The sequence below is a fragment of the Vulpes vulpes genome, chromosome 2, assembly GCF_048418805.1.
Source record: "Vulpes vulpes isolate BD-2025 chromosome 2, VulVul3, whole genome shotgun sequence".
Taxonomy (NCBI): Eukaryota; Metazoa; Chordata; class Mammalia; order Carnivora; family Canidae; genus Vulpes; species Vulpes vulpes.
This window is the reverse complement of record NC_132781.1, coordinates 123,182,739-123,196,667: the sequence shown is the minus strand read 5'-3', so window position 1 is coordinate 123,196,667 and position 13,929 is coordinate 123,182,739. Positions and strand designations below refer to the sequence as shown.

Genomic DNA, 13,929 nt, shown 5'->3' with positions numbered 1-13,929 from the left:
GATGCCCAAATCAACACACAATCAAACAGAAACAGTTTAGATGGAAATCAACAGCTCAGAGAGCCTGGTCCTGGCTTCTCTTACACAACCATGAGACCACAGCTCTGATGATTATCTGCTCAGCAAAGTTAATGGCACTTTCAGGTTTTATATAGCCACACAATTTGTTTCTAGTCTCACATTCCCTGCTTTGTCACACAGAAAGCAGAGATTTTAGATGACATTTAAGAGTCAGAGAATGTGATAAGGAGACTAGGGACACTGATTAAAATTCTACTAGGGCACCCACTCCAGGTTTTTGATTGAAGTTGCACCCTCCTTGTAGACAAATGTCTTCCTGCTCAGGGTTTTTATGGCTAATCCAGCATCCTGGGCCCCACATGCCTATAAGGACAAATGAGGTAAAATTATCCAAACCCTATTCAGGTTTTGTCCACTTACTTTAGGAGGCTCCAGGCATCCTCCATCAGAATGTCTCTCAGTTACTTCTTTGGGATCCCCAGAGTTGACTCAGGGATGCCCCAGAACAAGTTAATATTTCTCATCTTTATCACTCTTACAACCAATGTCCATGCTAGGTATGTTAGCTCTGGGTGTTCCCAAAGTGGCCAGGCCTAGAGTTGTGGAAATAACTGTAATGTCTGTGCAAGGACAGAGACAGGAGGCTGCCTCTCTGTCTCTCTGCCACACTCTCTCATTTAAGCCTTTGAAAGCAACTCCCTTCAGCTTTGTCTCATCCTCTTACTCCACTGACATGCAAACCTAGTCCAAAGAGTCAGGGGGACTACTCCTGACATGTCATTCTACCTTATTCTACACTCTAGTCACATACAAAAGCTTCTTCCTACACACAACAACCTCTCTTTCGAGTCAACTTATGCAAATAGATGCCTAACAGATTCCCAGGCTAACAGATTCACACACAGCCTAACTATAAATAGAAGTTGAGCTCAGAAGGACACCCTCTTTTTTTTAAAAGATTTTATTTATTCATTATAAACAGAGAAAGAGAGAGAGAGAGAGAGAGAGAGAGAGAGAGAGAGAGAGCACAAGCAGGTGGAGCAGCAGGCAGAGGGAGAGGGAAAAGCAGGCTCCCTGCCCAGCAGAGAGCTGGATATGAGCCCTGATTGCAGGATCCTGGGATCACAACCCGAGCAGAAGGCAGATGCGTAAACCAACTGAGCCACTCAGGTACCCCAGAAGGAGACTCTCTTAATACATATCATCTCCTTGCAGGGAGAAGTGGAGCTTGAGAGAATCATTTGATTTCACTTTAAGATCAAATGATTTATCTGATTTTGAAACTCTAGTCAGGAAACACATTAAATCATTTGGAGTTAAGGATTTAAAAAAAAATTCTTTCCATGTATTCTGAACAAGATTTTCCAATTAAAAACAAGTAACCAAGACATACCTACACTTGTCCTTGTGGTCTGCCACATGACAGCTGGGGAAAGGTCTGAGAAACCAGAATAACAAAGTAGAGCTTCAAATCACTAAGGTAGAAAATGGGCAGAGAGAAGCTTGAGATGCTGAATGAAACAGAGGCCAAAGGAGATTATACAAGTCTCATTTCCTCTGCCCAAATCCCTTCCATCGGTTTTGAGATGACTTACACCAAGCATGAATTTCACATTCACAGGGCAATCCAAACCATTGTCATGATGAAATTTCCTTGGGGGTTACCAGTGAGCACAGGACAGCTGTTTTTGCCCCAGTCTCTCTCCTTTGATAGAGTCCCTAAGAATACTGCCTTCTAGGATATATTAATATTTCATATTATATTATTAATTAATTATTAATATCACTATCATATTATAATATATCATTATAGGTTATATTTTAGGATGCTATAAGCAAGGCATTTTCTTTTCGGATGTTAAGCAGCCCTCAAGTGGAGTCACTGTCCATATATACACAACTATGTATGATGCATTGGGTTCTTAAAGTGTAGCCTCTTCCCAAAATAGGAAGTAAGAGCATTTCCTTTCCTAAGAACAGCCAAGTGTGGATTCAGCTCTCAGTCCTCACAAGGAAACTAAAGTGGTCCTATTTTAACCATGGTGTCTGGAAGAGGAATACACACACACATTTTAGGAAGTCACTTTGGAGCCATCTTCCATTCTTTCTTCTCATCTCCCAGATCTGATTAGTCATCAAGGCTTGTCAATGCCACCTCCTAAATATTGTCATAATCCACCTCTTTTCTTTCTGTCTGCATTACCATTGCCTTAGCTTGAGCTAAGCTATGGTCTTTTTCACGCAATGACTGCAGCAGCCTCTTAACCAATCATGTCCACTCCAGCCCATCCTACACTTTGTAGCCAGATGGCAAAGAACAAATCTGGCTAACATATAATCCTGCTTAAAACCCTTCAAGAGATCCTCGATGTCTGCAGGGTGGAATATGTGCTCCTTAGAATAGCACAGCAGATCACGATCTGGCCTCTGCCTTTTACTAGCTATGGTCAAACCATACCTCTGGTCACCAGCACCTCTCCTTGCTTACTCCAGCCAAATCAAATACTATAATTCCCAGAAATACCATGTTTTCTGCCATCACCAGGCCCATGCATGTACAGGGCCTGGAATGCCTTTATTACCTATTTCACCTTTCTTAGTCCTATTTATAACTGTACATGGACCCAGTTCATTCCCCAACTATTTTCCTACTTGCCCACTCCAGGGTGGCCACATACAAAGATAACATTAAGTTGACTGTGTTGTAGTTGTATGTATGCATGTATACGTATGTCTTCCCCACTAGACTGTGAACACCTGAGGCAAGAACTGTGTTTTATATTTATTAATGCACCTCCAGAGCCTAGGTCAGGGCCTGGGAGGTTATACTGTGGAGGCCGAGAAAATTAAGGCCACTCCACTTTAAGTTCAGCGTTATCACAAGTACAGCCATCCCAGGCCCCTGTGAATAAGAGCTGAACCTTACCTTACTTCAGTTACAGGAATAAAACAAAACAGCTTACAGCTTAATGTCCTAGAAAGCCCCATATTAGAATAAAAACAGAGCCCAAGCCAAGGGCAGGAAGCCCCTATTAGAATAAGAACAGAGCTCAATGCCCTTGAAGGCCCCATATCAAAATGTAAACAGAACTTGAGGAATTGCTCCCCCCCTTCTGGAGGTCCCCTAGACCAGTCCTTAAAACTAAGCTGAAACCCACCTCAGGGTCCAAGTCCCTGCTCCGCTGTGTCGCTGTGTCGGGTATACTTGGACCCAAGCTCAAACTTGTAAATAAACCCTCGTGTGTTTGCATCGATGTCAGCTCCTTGGTGGTTTCTCGGATTTGCAATCTTGGGCACAACAATACCAGATAGTTGGCCTGCCATAACAGAATACTGTAGACCAGGTGGCTTAAGCATTAGAAATTTACTGCTCACAGTTCTGGAGGTTGGGAAGTCCAAGATCAAGGTCCCCATGAGGTAGGCTTCATTCTGAGGCCTTTTCTCTTGGCCTACAGGCAGCTGCCATCTCCTGTGTGCTCACATGGCCTCTCCTATGTATATACACAGGGAGAGAAAGAGAGCAAGCTGCCTGGTGTCCCCATCTCATGACCTCATCTAACCCTTATTACCTCCCTAAGATCTCATCTCCAAATACCATCATTTTGGAGATCAGGGCTTCAACACAGGAATTTGGGGGTGGTATGGACACATAGTTCATAAGAGTCCATAAGAGTATTGAGTCCATAAGAGTCCACAAGAAGATGCTCCATAAAATGTGATGATTAATTTAACAAATGACGACTTTGACTAAATATGTCCATTTCTTTTAAACAACTAAGGACAATTATCTACCCATCCACTACACTGGTCATTCTTAGGGAGTGTGTATAGAGCATATTTTGGCTCCCCCTCCCTAGGAGACATCAAGAAATGTCTACCGATACTTTTTATTATCACAAATGGCATGGGTGTTTACTGGCATCTAGTAAGTAGAGGCAAGGATCTTGCCAATCATCCTATAATGCAAAGGCCAGCCCCTCACAACAAAAAATTATTTGGGCCCAAATAATGCCAAGGCTGAGAAACTCTGCACTAGAATATAAGATCCAAGGTGGAAAATTTCTCTTGTTCTCTACTGTATCACCAGCATCTAGAACAGTGACTCACTCATGACAGGTGCTCAAATAGCATGGAATACATCAATGAATGAATAAAAGTACATGGGAAAATTGCATAAAAAGTCATTTGCCTTCTTCCTTGTAATTCTTCCTCAGTTACTTCTTACCTAATGCTTCTTGCTCATATCCTGGTGGCTTTTACCTATGTTTGTTCTATACATCCATTCTATCTTTACTTAGTTCAGGAGTCATAATTTCTAAAGGCTTCCCTGATGAAAATGGTAGTAACTAGTCACATGAGCTATCTACTTTAAATTTAAATTATTTAAAACTAAATAAAATCCAAACTTAAAAAAAATCAAAACTTCAGTCAATTCCCCAGTCATACTAGCTACATTTCAAGGGCTCAATAGCCACATGTAATTAATGACTACCATATTAGACAGCATACGTATATTTCCATTTCTGCAAAAAGTTATCTTGGACAGTGCTGGTCTATAGACTTGAAGTGGGTTATTTATCCTTCATCTTCATGAATAACAACTGGATATCAAAGGCATTTTACCTTTGCCTTTAGGACATTATCCTGACTGCAGCAGAGAAAGAGGAAGAAACACAATATTTGATAACTGTGGGGGAACCTTCCCCATTCAAATTCGACATAAACAGGAGAGAAATACGATGAATTGGCAAGGATATATATTTTCTTTGCCAGAGGAATATTCTTTTGACTGAAGGTGGAAAAATTAGCAAATCACTTTGTGGTAGAATTTCTTACTTATTTTTGCTGTTTTGGTCATAAGAAAAAGTAAAACAGGTGAAGTAGGCTAAAAGGGCATTTTAGCTACTGAATTCAGAAAAAGCTGCATGCAACAGAGTGCCTTACTAACCTTTCAGAGTTTAGTTTGAAAAGTAGTCTGAGATCTAGGCATGTTAGAGAGACAAAATTCAACAGTGCAAGGTTTATTTTCATTCTCTGAAATAAACTGGAAACTGAGCAAAGAAACAAATATCAAATGCACACAATCGCAAAATCTACTCAAGACTACAAGGAGCAATATTTTAAGCATCAAAGTGTCTTGATTTGGTTGCTTCTTAGGAAGATCCCTCCAATTCTACTAACAAGTGGGAAATAAGACAAGCAGCAGACACATGACCACTTGTATAACTTAAAGACACTGTGGACACTGTGGTACAATGGAATAATCCTTTATAGTTGAAGGATCTATGTTCCAAAGATGACCATGATATTAATGGACTGTATGAGCAAATGTCTGTTATTTTACCTCATGGTACCTCTTCTCTACATCAGAGTCATAATTCTGTGGGAATGTGAAATTCAGGAATAATAGATGTACGTTTTCACCAGCATGGTTTAGCACATAGAAAGTAGCAAATGGAAGATATTTTTGTTATTAATATATTTAACTTCTCAGCTTCTATTTTCCCCACTGATTAAAGAGAAACAACAACCACTTGTTTTTTGTTTGGAAAAAAACCTGTGTTTTTCCCCAACATTGTGAAAAATAATAACAGAAATTAAAGTACTTTCATTCATATATCTAAGGCCAATTGACTTCTGACAAGAGTGCCAAGACCACTCAATGTGGAAAGGGTATTCTCTTCAACAAATGGTACTGAAACAACTGGATATCCACATGCAAAGAAGTAGTTTGACCTCTGCCTCACACAATACACAAAAATTAGTGTAAATGGATCAATGACCTTATATATAAGATCTAAAACAAAAACTCTTATTAGGAAATAGCAGTAAATCTTTAGGATCTTTGATTTGTCAACAGATTCTTAGCTACAACACCAAAACCGTAAACAACAACAAAAATAAATTGTGTTTCATTGAAATTAAAAACTTGTCCATCAAAGGACATTATCAAGAAAATGAAAAGATAATCCACCAAATGGGAGAAAATATTGTGAATCATTTATCTGATATGGTTTAGTATCTAGAATATAAAAAAGACGCTTATAATTCAATACCCCCCCAAAACCCGATTTAGAAATGAGATGATGTAAATAGACATTTCTCCAAAGAAAATATACAAATGGCAAAAAAAAACACATGAAAAAATGCTTAATTTTACTAGCCATTAAATACAAATCAAAACCACCATGAGGTGCCACTTTATACCCATTAGCATGATAATAATATATGTGTATATATTTAAAGAGTTTATTTATTATTTATTGAGAGAGAGAGAGAGAAAACATGAGCTGGGAGAGGGACAGACAGAGAGGGAGAAGCAGGCTCCCCACTGAGCAGGGAGCTCAACTCAGGACTTGATCCCAGGACCCTGGGGTCATGACCAGAGCTGAAGGCAGATGCTTAGCCAACTGAGCCCACCAGCACCCAATAATATTTTTTATAAAGAAAATAACAAGTGTTGACAAGGATGTAGAGAAATTGGAACTTTTGCATATTGCTGGTGGGATATAGAGTGGTTTGGCCAGTGTGAAAAACAGTTTGATGATTCCTCAGAAAGTCGAAAACATTATTACCATATGACTCTGTAATTCTACTCCTAGATATATACCCCCTATAACTGAACATATACATGCATATTCATAGTATCTTTAGTCACAGTAGCCAAAGGGTAGAAATAGCCCAAAGATCAATCAATGGATGATTATGGATAAACAAGTTGTGGTATACACATACAAAATAATATTATTCAACTATAAAAAGGAATGAAATACTGATGCATGCTACAATGTGGATGAACCTCTGCCAAGTGAAAGAAATTACAAACCAAAGATCACATATAGTATGATCTCATTTATATGAAATATCCAAAACAAATACATCCATAGAGACAGAGTATAGATTTGTGATTGACAGGGGCTGTTAGAAATGGAAAATCAGGAAAAGACTGTTTAATTGGTAAGGAGTTTTACTTTGGAGTAATGGAAATTTTTTGGAACTAGATAGAGATAGCTGTTGCACAAAATTATAAATGTACTGTCACTGAATTGTTCACTTCAAAACGGTTAATTTTATGTTATATAAATTTTACCTCAATTAAGAAAGAGTAAAATAACTTTGTCATTTATAAAACAAAGCCAATTCAGTTCCTCAGTGGCGAGGTACTGACTTGAAACAGTAATACCTTGTCTTTTAAAGATTTATTTATTTGAGAGAGAGAGAGAGAGAGATCACCATTGGGGGAGGTGCAGATGGAGAGTATCCTCAGGCAAACTCCCCACTAAGCACATAGGCAAATGTGGGGCTCAATCCCACAACCCATGAGATCACGACCTAGGCTGAACCAAGAGTTGGATGCTCAACCAACTAAGCCACCGCAGCACCCCTTGAACCAGTAATACCTTTAATAAAAATATCTCCTGTTTGTACTATCATAGCTGTGCCTCATCCAATCTTCATAGCATTCTCCTTGGGAGACTGAGTCACAGAATGATGCTGTAACTTATCCAGGTTTGGGCAGAGTCCAGAATAGACATGGCTGACTTTGGGGCTACTGCTTTCTTGCCTTTTTATCTTCCAGTGTGAGCATAACACAATTTACCAGAACAGTGCGCCTCAATAAGGAACAATGCTTGCCTACACATGTATTTCTCTTCTCAACATTTGGATTAAGGAAATAGCTAACTATTTTAGAGATGGACACCCTGAATCTGTGTTCTGCTATTGCTTCCTACTGACCATACAACATTGAGGAAGTTACTTGGTGTCCCTTAATCTTAGTTTCCTCATCTATACAACAGGAGAAGTAACAGCACCTCCCTCATAGAGTTGTTGAGAGGATTAAAAGATCAAGTGTGTAAAACATGGCATAAAGTATGTGGCTAATAAATAAGTGATATTTATTATTATTATAAACATCCTACCATCTATTCTTCATTACAAGAACATCTATATAATCAGAAACTGTCTAAAAATAGCTTCAATTTCTTTTCATTCAACACTTAATTGTTTTGTGTCATAAGGTTTCCTTTAGATCTGAGGCATGAAACAACTGGGATATTTATTTGAATATCATGGACTTAGCAGCTTCCAGTCAAAACACTGCTTTTCAGCATCATTTGTAATACCTACTGTCAAAATTTCTATAGCTAACAGCAGTAATTTTACATTTCACAAAACACTTCAAAATATATTTTCAAATTTAATCCTCTTAATAACCATGAGAAATAGGACAGGCTAGGACAATTGGCCCCATTTTAAGAGAAGTACTAGCCCCAAATCAAATAGTAAAGTTTGTCCATAGACCAGGATTCTTTCCACTATTCCTCAAAGCTTCCTGGAGGCACGTTTCTATGGACATGTTTTCTGTTACAAGTCACAGAAAATGCAACCCCAACTGTCTTAAACAATAAGGGAATTTATTGGCTCACAAGGTTGGTAAGTCCAAAGGAACTTTGGGTGTGACTCAATGCCACCAGGTTCAATTTCCTCCCCAGCCCTTGGCTCTGCTCTGTTCCACAATAATACTTTCATTCTCAGGATGCATTTATCGTATTACCATTGCCAACAGCTCAGACCAATCAACACTCAGATTTAAGACTAGCCCAAATGGATTGGATACTTTTGTCTCAGCAGTGTTTCAATACAACTGGTTTACATGCCTAGCCAGTTATTGAGGCCACAGGGATACAATGCTCTGATTGGCTAGACTAAGTCACAAACCCATTTTTGTTGCTGGTGGAAAAGTGACTCCAACCCAAAACCCACTGACAAAGCATTGGAAAGGGAGTGATATCCCAGAAGAAAATTGGCGTGTTAGTAGATGTTGGTCAGTAAAACCCACAAATGTCTACTGCCCTCTGATAAATAAAGCTTTCCAGGTTTAAAATGACTGTCTTTTATGCTGAAGCTCATGTACCAGCAAGGTTCTGACATTCATGCACTGAATTATGCAAAACTCATGTATTAAATGTGTACTTTAATGCAAGGCCTAGAGATTCAATGATGAAGAAGACATTTTCTCTGCCCAAGGTAAGCCTATAAAGTGAAGAGATCTGAGCTGGATAATTTCCTATCTTCACACTACTACTAACTCCAGATTTCCCACTGCAAAAATAACATGAAATAGTTTGCAGGGACACACAGGCCATATACTCCTAGTGCACTCTGCAGGATAGAAATGTCATCAGTTGCCATGACAACGTATTTAGGTTCTGAGGGTATGTAGCATTTTTCATACTATCAATCAGTAGATAGATTTATTTTACAATACTCTATAACACTGACCCCATGGAGAGGAAAATATGGATGAAATAACTAAAAGGACATTGAAGAAATGACAGTTTAAAATACCTATAACTAACACCCTGAAAGTTTGGGAGCAGAGAAAAGTTTTTCTAAATATTGACTTCTATAACTTGTAACCATATGGATGGCTTTTAAACCCAGCAAAAATTCATATAAGTGTGAAATGTTTCTCAACCACATCAGCCCACTGGGGACACTTATTTACACTGAATGTTATAAATAGAATGGACCTACAAGGTCATTGAGGCCAATCCCTTCAGCAGATGAAGACTATGGAATCCACACAGCAAAAGCAGTATCCTAGTGACAGACTTCTTTATCAATATTCATTCTACAAACCAGTTAAACACTGATGACCTGTCCATTCAAGGGGGAATACTTAGGACACAGGGTGGCTCAGCAGTTGAATGTCTGCCTTTGGCTCAGGTCATGATCCTGGAGTCCTGGGATCGAGTCCCACATCAGGCTCCCTGCAGGGAGCCGGCTTCTCCCTCTGCTGTGTCTCTGCCTCTCTCTCTCTCTGTGTGTCTCTCATGAATAAATAAATAATTTTTTTTAAAAAAGGAGAATACTTACAAACCTTGCAAATTATAAACTGTATACTCATTCCAAAGCTTGTGGTGTAATTTCAAATCACAGGAGTTCTCCATCTTGAACATGCCCTGAAAATGTGGTGAATAGCTAGCATATTACAGTAAGTACCATTTTCCTGATCACTAGGTGATTCTCTTTGTTTTAATCCTTCTTATATTCTCTGATTCCCTGCCCCTTCAAGGGGTCTTGCAGACTTGTCAGGGGAAGCTGGTAACATTCTTGACAGCAAACATTGATAATTCAGTCCTGAAAAATTCCTGTAAACATTTTGCCCGAACTTAATAAAATATACTAGACTAGTTCATGAATGAATGAATTACCAGTAATCTTGAAGTTATTCATTTAATAAATGGGGGTAAAGTATGTATTCGTTTTGAGGACTGTCATAGCAAAGTACCACAGACCAGGTGGCTTAAAAAACAAATATATTTTCACATGTTTCTAGAGGCTAAAATCTGACAAGATGTCAGTAGGATTGTTTCTTCTGAGGCCTCTTGTCTTGCAGATGGCTGTCTTCTACGTCTGTTTTCTCACGGTCTCTCCTCTGTGCATATCTGTGTCCTAATCTCTTCTGAGGACTTCAGTTAAATTGGATAAGGATCTACTCATATGACCTCATTTAACATTAATTGCCTCTTTAAAGGCTATCTCCAAAAACAGTCACATTCTGACATACTTCAACATAGGAATTTGGTTGGCAGGGAGCACAGGCCCCAAACAGCCCATAGCAGAACAATATTTATATACTTTAAGAAAAAATTTCAGGTTATCAGAATTTTACAAATTAGCACAAGAAAACTTTTCTTTCTTTCTTTCTTTCTTTCTTTCTTTCTTTCTTTCTTTCTTTCTTTCTTTCTCTTTCTTTCCTTTCTTCTTTCTTTCTGTTTTTCTGTTCAAGGCATGATCAAGGCTTTGCGGGGAAAAAAGAAATCTCTGAAATGTCATTTTCCCCACTGTGTATGTACTGCCTAGTACCCAATCCCCAGTACCATGACAACATGGGCTGGAACCTGAGGAATGTGACAACAGATCAAGCAGGATGAAAACCAAATGTCACAAAACTAACAAATAAGCACATGTTATTGGGAAGTGGCACAATCTGAAAAATCCACTGTGTTATCTAGAGTTGTTTTCTATATTCCATAAGGAGAAAAGGAGAACTTTCCTACAAATAGTGCCCTGGAATTATCTGTTAAATATGAGGTTATGTGGAGGATATTATGAAAGTCAATGTAAAGAGCAAGGTAGTACTAATCTTTCTTCTATTGAAATAGATTTCATATGCTAGTGTCATAGAGAATAAGTAATTTAACAGCCACACAGACTGAACGGTTTATCCCATTCTGGACCTTGTGTCTGAGAATGTGTTAAGGAAGGCCCCCCTTAGGAACCAGAGATCCAAACAACCTAAGATGACCTCCCTTTGTTTTGCCAGACCCTTGTTCACAGTGATGGATGCTCAGTGACATTTCTTAGTCATCTCCTTCTTGTAGCCTCTGCTTCTACCACTCTAACTACAAAGCTTATTGAAATAGGTCACATTCCCTCTCTCCTAGAGTTCTTCACACATGCTAGTGCCTCTACCTGGTACTTCTTTCCCCTGCCCATTCTCACCTGGGCAACACTGTCTCCTGGTCTTGTTTGAACTGTCAGTATCACAGAAGTCTCCCTAGGGTCTCATATTTGTTTTAGGTAGTCTACCTGTGGGCCATTATAGATACTCCTCCATCATTGTACTTATCACTATATTGAAATTGTTATTGTTAATTGTTCACTTCTTGAGAATATAAGAAACTTGAAGCAGAGAAGGTCTTGGTGTGGTTACAGCCCTCAAACCTAACACTCTTCCTGCTTCTCAAAGAATGGCTGTTGAATGAGTGGCAGATGACACAGCTGTCCTAAGAACTGTGTCAAAGATTCAGTCTTGAAAATTGTTTAAAAATGTTAAGTATTTGTATTTCCACTTTTGTGGGAATAGTCTTTTATACCCATGAAGTGAAACAGAATTTAATGAAGCACAACTGATGTAAAAACTTAAAGTCAGATGTTAAATTAAACTTAGAAATCTGGTTAAATTTTTTCATCTTACAAAAGGTGACATGAGGATGAGAGAGTTCTAGAAGCCAACACAACTTAATGTTGGGAGAGATGGCACAGAACATAGATCTTTTGACTTCCAGTTCATTCAACTATTTGGTAGTACCAATTAAGCATATTTATGTGCCAGGCATTGGGGATATAAGGGTGGATAAGAGAAGTGAGGATCCTGTCCTCATAAAGCATATGTTCTGGGGAGAGAAGACAGACAACAGACATGTAAAAAAGGAATTACAAAAAAAAGACACACACACACACACACACACACACACACACACACACACGAGAGCTTGACACTATACAAAGAAGTCAGGGAAGGTCTCTCTGAAAAGGATGTGTTTGACCTGAAATTCAAGTGTCAGCCACATGAAGATCTAGGGTGCAATAAAATAGGGAGAAAATTGGAGCACTGAAATCAAAGAAACAAAGCAAGGACAGTGGGAGTATAAGGAGAACAAAGATAATCATGTACAATGAGGCTAGAGCCACAGGCAGGGGCCACATCACTTAGGGTCTGGGATGGCAGGGTAAGCCGTATGGATTTATTCTAGGTGCAATGGGAAGCTCTGAGAGGGAGTGATGTGACTGGTATATTTCCATCTCATAGGTTTTTTTTCACCAAAATATAGTGTTTTGCTTTATCCTGTCATTACTGTTGAGCTAGTAAGTGAACCGGGATAAAAAACATTTAAGAATTAATATAGCAAATGAACCAAGGATTCATTTCTAATGTATTTCCCAGAAATAGGAAGGTTTTGTAGCTATACACAAATAATGCTTGTGTGAAAATTAATTGTGAGAACAATCTGACTGGAGCCTAAGTGCTTAAACCATAAAGTGCAGCTAGGCCTTGCAAATTCCACCAAGTTATGGTATCCAAAATAGTGTTCCGATGAGGATGCTCTCTGCCAGGGATGTGCAGAGCCAGTGACTGTTTACAAAGATTATTCAAATACCAGCCCTTCTGCTCTTGGCTTTGTGCTTTATCCTAACTAGTCAATGTGCAGAAGAAAAATGTTGAGAAAAAGCAGCTGAGATCTTAACAATTGCCCTTAAACATAACTGGTCACTCAAGGCTCTGGCTTTCCACTTTATATTAAACATGAATTCAGTGAGTTTAAGTGATGAATTTCCAATGATGCCTGAAGTGAAACTATTTTCTTTCTTATCTATTCTAATACTTCCAATCCAAAATTTGGTTGGTGGAAAAGGGATGGGGGGGAAGAACGCTAGGAGAAATAGGATGAAAAGTTGGAGACACTGATTACCCTACAACATGCAATTTTCCCAACTGCCTCCCTCTGCCCCACCTTTTCCTATAAAGGCATGAACTTTACAGTGGAATACCTGGGCATTCCGTTCCTAGGCTTTGCCAAAAGCCTTCCTCCTGTTTACTCCTCACCTAACCCCAGGCCCAAGGGATCCAATTTCTACCTTTAAAGATCAACTAAAATCGCTGTCGTTGTGACCTGTTTGAGATGGTCAAATAGTGTTTACTGATAAGGAGTGTCTGGTCAGTTGGAAGTAGATCAGGAATATGATTTCAGCCTCCAAATCCCAGGAAGTATCAAGTCTGAGAATGCCCAAGGAGTTACCCTACCATATAGTTACATAAGGAGGGAAGTGGCAGGTAAAGGAAAGCTCCTAGGAGGAGTCTGTGTCTACTGGCACATCACAGGCTTAGGTGGAATTGCCCCTGCCTCACCCCTCTGCCTTCCTCTGTTTCTCATAGCTTTCACCCTCTTTCATCAAACCTTTCTTGCCTCTCTATTGGTTGCTACTGAATGGGTGATGTTGGCCAGGTTTTGTGAAACAGGTGCCTGCTTGATTATTTGCACCAATGTGAGGTATGTGTCATCATGAAATGAGATGAACCATAACTAGTGCATCTGGACCACAGGATAATAAGGA

At 39.2% G+C, this 13,929-nt stretch overlaps 1 protein-coding gene across 3 annotated transcripts in view; it reads right to left on the bottom strand.

Moving 5' to 3' along the window:
* The window catches only part of KCTD16 (potassium channel tetramerization domain containing 16), a 256,094-nt gene that overhangs the window by 57,535 nt on the left and 184,630 nt on the right, over positions 1–13,929 (bottom strand). The gene's annotated exons all lie outside the window — the stretch shown is intronic.